The sequence below is a fragment of the Plectropomus leopardus genome, chromosome 1 (assembly GCF_008729295.1).
Source record: "Plectropomus leopardus isolate mb chromosome 1, YSFRI_Pleo_2.0, whole genome shotgun sequence".
NCBI classification, from domain to species: Eukaryota; Metazoa; Chordata; class Actinopteri; order Perciformes; family Serranidae; genus Plectropomus; species Plectropomus leopardus.
Genome location: NC_056463.1, coordinates 989,308 through 998,242, shown reverse-complemented (window position 1 = coordinate 998,242; position 8,935 = coordinate 989,308).

The following is an 8,935-nucleotide window of genomic DNA, read 5'->3' as shown; positions in this document are numbered from 1 at the left end:
TACAGAGGCGTTTTTTCAGCTACAGACGGTATAATAATGAAATAATCAACAAATACTCCATTACAAGTTCAAATATTGCTTCTTAACCCTTTGAAACCTGAAGTGCCATCACTTTTCTCATGCTCCATTTAATTGCCTTTGCATATATATATAAACCTTTGAAACCTACAAAAAATTCTTTCAAAAACATGCCCCAAAATGTTTTAAAAATTGCAAAAAATTAGCAAATTCAGAGAATTCTTGTTACATTATGATCATTATTAATAATGATCCTAATGTCATATTTTAAATTATATTCCAACATTTTAGTAATTTTTTAAGCACCTTTTCCGTGTCTTTCTATGTTTTTTATTTCACTTTCCTTTTTGGTTTTTGTTTTTGATTTTTAAATTTTATTTTATTTTTTTTTTAGAACTTTTTTTAGAACTTTATTTCTTTAGAACTTTAGTCTCCTTTTGTTGTTGTGTATATATAGTATATATTGATAATATGTGTGTGTGTGTGTGTGTATAAGGAGAGAGAGGTAGATAGATATGTTTTTGTGTAAGTAAAGTTAACTAAACAAAAAAAGGTTAAGTTACAGAAATACTTGGGCCTTGGGTATGACATTACCATGAAAGTCTAAAATTGTACATGCTCTATATATATATATATATATATTCAGCCACAGCCTGAGTTCTACTGCAAATTATAATTAAAATTTATCTTTAGGATTTCTGTTGTTTCTTCACAACAATGAGCACCATAATGATTGCTCGGGTTACACTGATAACCAACAAATTTGTTACATTATGTATTCCAATCCCTTTTTTTAATTTTTTTTTTTTACTAATTTTAGCGCTTTTATTGTGAAGGACTCGCGCGGTACTTCCGGTCACCGTCTGTCTTTTTCTGTGTAATCGATGCAGTTCTTTGTTTCCTATCGGAATGACGTAAGTACACCTATACCGCTGGACACAGAATTATCAATTATCCAATACACTCCATTTATTATTTAACACGATGATGCTGAGCGCGTCTCATCTCTGCACGCGCGCCGTACATGCGCGCGCCGACATCCTGCAGCATCACAGGACTCACCTGCTGTACCGGTGCGGCGGATGTGAGGTGAAGAGCGCCGCTCAGACTGCGAGGGTATTACTGTTTTACACATTTTTATTTAAAAGATGAATTCTCTGATTTAACTGTCACCCCTTAAAATAAACCTGAGGGACAGAGGCTACATCAGTGATGCTCAACTTACGGCCCGCGGGCCATATCTGGCCCCCTGACAGTGCTGGATGGCCCCTAACGTTTTCTAATCCATCCACATTAAAAATAAATTGATTCACACTGGGAATTGTTTTTGTAGTTTTAAGGTGTCAGAGTGCATAAAACAGCATCAAAAAACAAATGTGCCAGTGGGGGATCCCCAACACCGTGTTGGGGGTCCACTGGCTAAGACCCTAATGTCCTAAAATCCTAGAAATGTCCTAAAATCTTTGAAACATCATATATCCTAAAAATATGCTATGCTAGAATAATCCTAAAATCATAGAAACATTATAAAATCTTTGAAATGTCCCCAAATCCTCAAGTCAAAAAAAATCTAAAATCCTAGAAACATCCTAAATTCCAAGAACTGTCCTAAAACCCTAGAAAAGTCCTAAAATCTAAAAAGTGCCTTCAAATTCTAAAAAATGTACAAAGATCGCAGGAATGCCCTAAAATCAGGAAAACGTCCATCCAAGAACTGTCCTAAAATCCTAGAAATACCCTAAAATTCCAGACATTCGAAAATCCTTAAATCCTAGAAATTCCTTTAAATCCTGGAAAATGTCCTAAAATCATAGGAATGACCTAAAATCAGAGACATTTTCAAAAGTTTTAGACATGTCTGAAAATCTTAGAAATATCTTAAAATCCTAGAATTGTCCTAAAACCCTAGAAATGTCATAAATCTGAGAAATGTCCCAAAATCTGAGACACATTCTAAAATCCTCCAAATGTCTGCGGCTGCTGCGACTGGCCCCTGGCCCCTGGCTCCTGGCCCCTGGCCCCTGGCCCCTGGCTCCTGGCCCCTGGCCCCTGGCCCCTGGCCCCTGGCCCCTGGCTCCTGGCCCCTGGCCCCTGGCCCCCCCTGGCCCCTGGCTCCTGGCCCCTGGCCCCTGGCTCCTGGCCCCTGGCTCTTGGCCCCTGGCCCCTGGCTCCTGGCTCCTGGCTCCTGGCCCCTGGCCCCTGGCCCCTGGCTCCTGGCTCCTGGCTCCTGGCCCCTGGCCCCCTGTCATTTTGCCAAAGTGGCCCCTAAGCAAAGCAGGTTCAGTGTCCCTGTTGAAAGGGATCTGTCCTACATACTGCATCAGACAGCGTACTAATACTTGTTGAAATATTCTGTCGGCAGCCTGCTGCTCACATGACTGACAGGAAAATAACACGCTGACAAAACTCTGAGCAGTTTTATAAATATGAACCAGACGGTTTTAAACGGTTTAAACTGTAAATCAGAGTTGTTTTTATTCACAAAAATATTGTTTTTTGTGACCAAAGGAGTAAAAAAACGCCTTAATTTCCACACAAAAAAACATAAGAACTAAACAAATTTACCACATCTACATAACCATAACAGTCATAATAATCATCATAATCATAATAATCATACAGCCCCTCTGACTTTAAAAAATCAAACATCAACATGAATCACTTGCATAAACTACAGTGGATGAACGTGAATCAAAACCTGTTAATATTTACTTTTTTGTAATTTGTACATTTCTATTTATTTTGTACTATACTGCTTTGTCTTAAGTTTCTTTTTTATGCGTGTTTATTGTTATTTAATAGGGAAGAAATCTCCACCAGCCTTTTTTGGCTTCCAGCTTCTGCACAAAGTTTTCAAATTCTTGTCTTTTCTACACACATGTACGCACAAATACATCAAATAAAAAGGACGTTATATGTTCTTGTTGTGCTTTCAGGTTTTGGTGGTAAGAAAGGTGTAAAGAGAAGAGAGCTGAGATTCGCACGCATGAACTTTGGACGCAGCAGTTGAGAAAACGACGTCACCACGAGGTTAGTGTCTGTTCTGGAGCTGTCGATCGGATCACACACTTCCTGCAGCATCTTCTGAGGCTGAATTAGTAGTATGGGGAAACTAAAATCCACAGATACAATAATCGAAAAATACGTCTTTTGGACAACGTTATATTAAGATCTTAAAATTCAAGAAATGTCCTAAAATCCTAGCAACTTCTAAAAAATCCAGAAATGTCCAAATAATCTTAAATGGCTCACTTTTCACCTGTTGTTATATGTTTATGTGTTAAACATTGCATTACATTTATCTATCTGATGCTTTTATTTAAATTAGTGATGGTCAGCTTACGGTCCGCGGGCCAAATCTGGCCCCTGATAGGATGCGGTTTAGCTGCATAATTTGTCAAAATTTTATTGAAATCACAACAGTTCAGTATCCTAATTTCAGGAGCTGCTGTTTTTGTAAAAAGGTCAAATGTGTCACAACATGCCGTTATTTATGAAGGATCCTGGTGTTGCACACAACAACATTTTAGGACGTTTGGTGCAGGTCACATCATCGTTTTTTTAAAAATATTTTTTGCATGATTCCTTGTTATATTTAAGAATGAATGAATGAAAATATGCAAAAAGTACCACATCCACTAAAATCACAACTCATATTACAATATCTGGCAAATCATTCAGCTCTACTCCCAAATGTTTTCTAAACCACAATAAAAAACATAGTAAAAAGAAAGTGATTCACACTGTGAATAGTTTTTGTACTTTTAGTCTCCATCAGGTAATGTCCTAAAATTAGAGGATTGTCCTAAAATCATAGGAATTTCCTAAAATTATAGAAATGGTTGAAAATTAGAGATGTCCTAAATTAAGAGAATTGTTCTGAAATCATAGAAATGTCAAAAGATACTTCATCCCTAAAAATATGCTTAAATCCTAGAAACATCCTAAAATTGTAGAAATCAAAAAAATAAATTAGAGAATTGTCCTTAAATTCTAGCAACGTCCTAAAATCAGAGAAGTGAAAATAGAACTTATTTATCTAAAAAAGTGTCAGAGGAGGATCCCCCGCCCCCCGACAGAGGTCCTAGCAAACACCCAAATATCCTTAAAACTCAGAAGTACCCTGAAATCCTAGAATCATGTACGGGGCCCCTGTGACTGGCCCCTGTGACTGGCCCCTGTGACTGGCCCCCCGTCCTCCTGTCACTGTTCAAAAGTGGCCCCTGATCAAAGAAAGTTGAGTGTCCCTGCTGAGAGTTATGGAGCATGCCACACCTTCCTCTTCATCAATATCCCTGTGAGACAGGCAGGGGCATAACTAGAGACTGGAGAGTGTGTGTGTGTGTGTGTGTGTGTGTGTGTGTGTGTGTGTGTGTGTGTGTGTGTGTGTGTGTGTGTGTGTGTGTGTGTGAACAGCATATGAAGCAGGATTTGTGAGGTGTCACGCCTTCTGTGCACAGAGAACAGAGAGGAGAGTGCTGTTCATCAGGCTGATAGAGAGCTGGCTGGCAGCCTGAGGCAGCCTGGCAATTACTGTGTGTGTGTGTGTGTGTGTGTGTGTGTGTGTGTGTGTGTGTGTGTGTGTGTGTGTGTGTGTGTGTGTGTGTGTGTGTGTGTGTGTGTGTGTGTGTGCTCGCTCGCTCTCAGCAGCATGTTCCCTCAGTTCAACAACACCAGCGTACAGTCATCTTTAAAGACATGTTTAAAACCGGATGATTTCATTATGCAGATCTGTTTGGGAGGCTCCATTAATCTGCGTGTGTGTGTGTATTAATCTGTGTCTGTGTCTGTGTGTATTAATCTGCGTGTGTGTCTCTGTGTGTGAATTTGTGTGTCTCTGTGTGTAAATCATGTGTGTGTGTGTTTGAATTCGCTCAGCACGACAGCAGACTGAGGATCCATCTGGAGAGTTTAACTCCTGTCTTTGGCTGCCTTCGCAGTACATCTACATAGTACACGGATATATGGATAAGAGATACACACACACACACACACACACACACACTCAGAGTCAGTGCTGTGTTGCAGACCGTGAAGGTTTTCCTCTGCAGGCCTCCAGGAGGCAGGTGGATATGATGTTTACAGCAGAGACAGAGTTTCTAGGATTTTAGGACATTTCTTGGATTTTTAGGACATTTTGGGGGGGGGGGGGGGGGGGTATGTCTTTATTGCAAAGGACAGGTGAAGTGTGAAAGAGGGAGGGAGAGGGGATGACATGCAGCAAAGGGCCGAGGCTGGAATCGAACCCACGGCCGCTGCAGCGGACTTAGCCTCCTTTTTAAGATTTTAGGATGTTTCTCAGATTTTAAGAAGTTTCTGGATGTAAGGAGCTTTCTAGATTTTTAGGGTGTTTTTAAGATTTTAGGACATTTCTAATATTTTAGGACATTTCAAGGATTTTAGGACATTTCTTAAAGTGCAGCTTAAAAAAAAAAAAACCCATAAAATCCAACCTCCAATTTCTTGGTATTTTAAGATTTATTTTCTTATGATTCGTTTAAGATGTCATTAATATTCCAGACCTTATTTTTAAATTAATAATAATGATCAGTACCTTTTAAGACTTTTTACAGTCCTGCAGTAACCGTAAACACACAAACGTGACGTGTCCACCTGCCGCCGCAGCTCGAAGCAGCGGCTGAACATCCACCGAGTCACGGATCACATCTCGTGTTCGACTCGTCTGATGAAATCAGTCATGTGAACGCAGAGCGGCGAGCTGTGATGATGAGGCGGACGGCATCCCACTGATATAAACAATAGCTCCGTTTTTAACTGCGGGGGCGGGGTCAAGCATGAGCGTCACTCAAACCACTGACAGTTTATAATTATTTTATCCGCACAGCTTCTTCTATATCTATTTAAAACCGTCTCTAGAGGAAGTGAGTCATCCTGCTCACTTGTGTCTGAACTTGCTAATTACTGCTAATGAGAGGCGGTATGAGACACACTTGTTCTTATAAAGTTATTTTTTTCTTTAAGTGTCCCCCGGAGGAGCGAGATCACCGAGTCTACGACAGAAACTATTATTGGATCCATTTCCTGCAGTTACAAACCAAATCAACTTAACTTGGTTAAATTATTTTTATTTAAAAAATATGTAGAAACAGGAGCACAGGTGTAAACAGACAGACATGGAGGAGTGCGGACGCTCACACGTCAACGCAACCCCGTTCACCTTCAACCCAAACCGGAAAAACAATCAATCGCAGCAGCACTTTAACCCTCCAACACGTCAGAGCTGCATCAAAACTGTGCTCGGAGGAATTAACTGTGACGTCCAAACATTTTGAACAGTGTTTCTTTAATCAGTGAAGTTAAATAATAAAATAAAAGCCTTTAGTACTTCTGAGGCTGAAAACCGTGACGCACACCTCAAACGAATCTCCTTTAACAAACTGTACACTGTAATAAAAAACTCAAACTTTCCGTCTGTTCCTTTTAGCATCACTTTGCAAAACTCCGCGTGTGGTCGTTTTTTAAAGTACAAAAAAATCCACCGTGGACGCCACCAAATAACTTGAGAGGAGCGGTCCTGCTCTTTAAACTGTTGCTCATTCGAAATATGAAAGCAATTTCAACTTGTTACAGAAACCAAAAAATCACAAGGGTTAATTGGTACAATTAGCAAAAAAAAGCTGATATCTGAAAGTCAACAGTCACTTATGGTCGGAAGAAATAATAATATTTAAAATGATGTCAGGATTTATAGCTAATATTCATCTATTTCTGTGTGTCAAGACTAAAGACCGTCATGTTTTAAAGAGAAAAAAGTTAGTGGCTGAATCTGCCAAAATTTGCCAAAATCTGAACGAGGGTTGCAACAGTTTCACAGTTTACCACGGCATTAAAAATAAAGGTTATAACACCATATACATCTCAGTTTCTTCACTTATTTGTATCAGACTTTTTACAAATACATCCGTTTAGAAAATGGAGTCAAGTTTTACAAATACCGAGGCATTTCTTCAACCAAAAAATCCCCGTTGATCGTTCCTTTAAGGGTTATTGGAACTGGTCAACAGATTATCAGTCTGGCCGATATTTGGCGATTTATTTGAATGATCGCTGATTAATTTTTTTATTTAAATTTTCACTTGACTTGGTAAACAAAAAGTTGCTGTGAACTTTCTGTGTATGATGTTGAAAGTTTTGATCAAACATTTGCTGAATGTATTTAAAGTTTTGTGGTGGAGTTTGTTATAAACCAAATTCTAAATATTGACAGAAAGATTTTCATTTTTATTGTAAATGCATATCGGTTCCAAAAATCGGTTATCGGTCTCATTAACTACAGTAATCTGTATCGGCCCAGGAAAACCAACATCGGTAGACCCTGAATTAGAACTAACAGTAATCATTTTGTGATACAGTTTACCCCAAAATCATCAAACTGTGATATTTTCTGTGAATATTTTATACTGTCGCAGACCTGATCCAGACCAGGCAAAGTGATCAAAACCATAAAAAAACAAGTTGTTGGTTTGTTTATGTGACTTTTGTCTCCCTTGTTACCTCACAGCAGGAATCTAAAACAAACCCAAAAGCGACAAATTCGGGTTTATGAACTCAGGTTTGAAGTGTCTGAATTACGCTCGAGAAATCAGAACAAAACCCGTCACAACAGGAATGAACGAAGGGGAGAAACAGATACGACTACTCCTAAAATGACGGCCACAACTATTTTGTTGGGACAAATAATCACGATTTCACACAAAACATCTCCCACAATACGAAGGTGGCTTTTTATCCTTTTTTAAAAAAAAATCTTAACCTGTTTTGCTTTTTTGGAGTTGAGCTTTCTGAAATCCAGTCGCCTGAAGAAAATGTTGGCGATGCACGTTTTTTGCTGCAATTCTACAGCAGCGTGTGTATGAATGAATGATGCTGGACTGTGAGCACTGTTAACAAACAAACGGCCAAAAACAGCTTAGTTTTAGCGAATCGTTGCTGTGTTTCTGGCGCCTTTTAAGTTCCAAAATGAGTGTTTTGAGCAACCATGCTGTTTTTCCACAGGCAATAGCAACACAAACAGCGGTTGTTTTTTACTGAGACACTGTTGCTTTAAAAGTTAAAAATATAAATCTACATATTCCCAGCGGACATCCAATATAACCTCAGAGGGACGATAACTTTGGACAGATGTTAGAATGAAAATTAGGTTTGATTTTTTCACACTGGAATATTTTGTTAGTTAAAGTTGTGCGGACGTTGATTCTGGCATGAAACGTTTGCCAGACGCTGGTTCTGGTTACTTAACAGTAACGTTTTGTCACTAAATGTCGGTCACAAGATGTCACAAACTGAACTAAACCAAACATCAGCGTCTAAAAAAGCTTGTTGGCAGCAGGTCGAAAGAGATAAAACTTTCCCAATCAGGCGGTAATGAAATTCTTGCAGATTTTATCTGGCTCAAAAACAATTACATAATGCCACAACTGTGCCAACAAAACTTGGTATTTTAAGCCAAAAAATAATCTTTTCTTCTGGTTTTTGTGCCTAAACCCACCCACACATTAACCACAGCCCTGCTGAAAGTTTTAACATATCTGCTACATAATAACATGCAACATGTCAGTGGTTTGCAGAAACGTACAATGCCAACATGTTTTTGGACATTGGGTTGATGTTTTTTTTTCTTTCAAATTTAAGGCTCATTAACTTTTAAACTTTATGCACTTTGTTACAGTCAGTATGTTCACATGGTGTAAGAAAAAGTTGAATTATTGTTTCATTCTGACTAAAACTGGACTTTAAAATCCATGTTAACATGTTAGTCTGGCTGAAATCTCAGAAAGTCGAGCTATGACCTCGCGTAGACACGTCAGTCGGACTTTAACCGAGCTCGGCGTTCTGTGCGTGCTCCTGGTCGCCGCACCGGCCTCCCTCCGTGTTTACAAATAGGGACTGTTTGTTA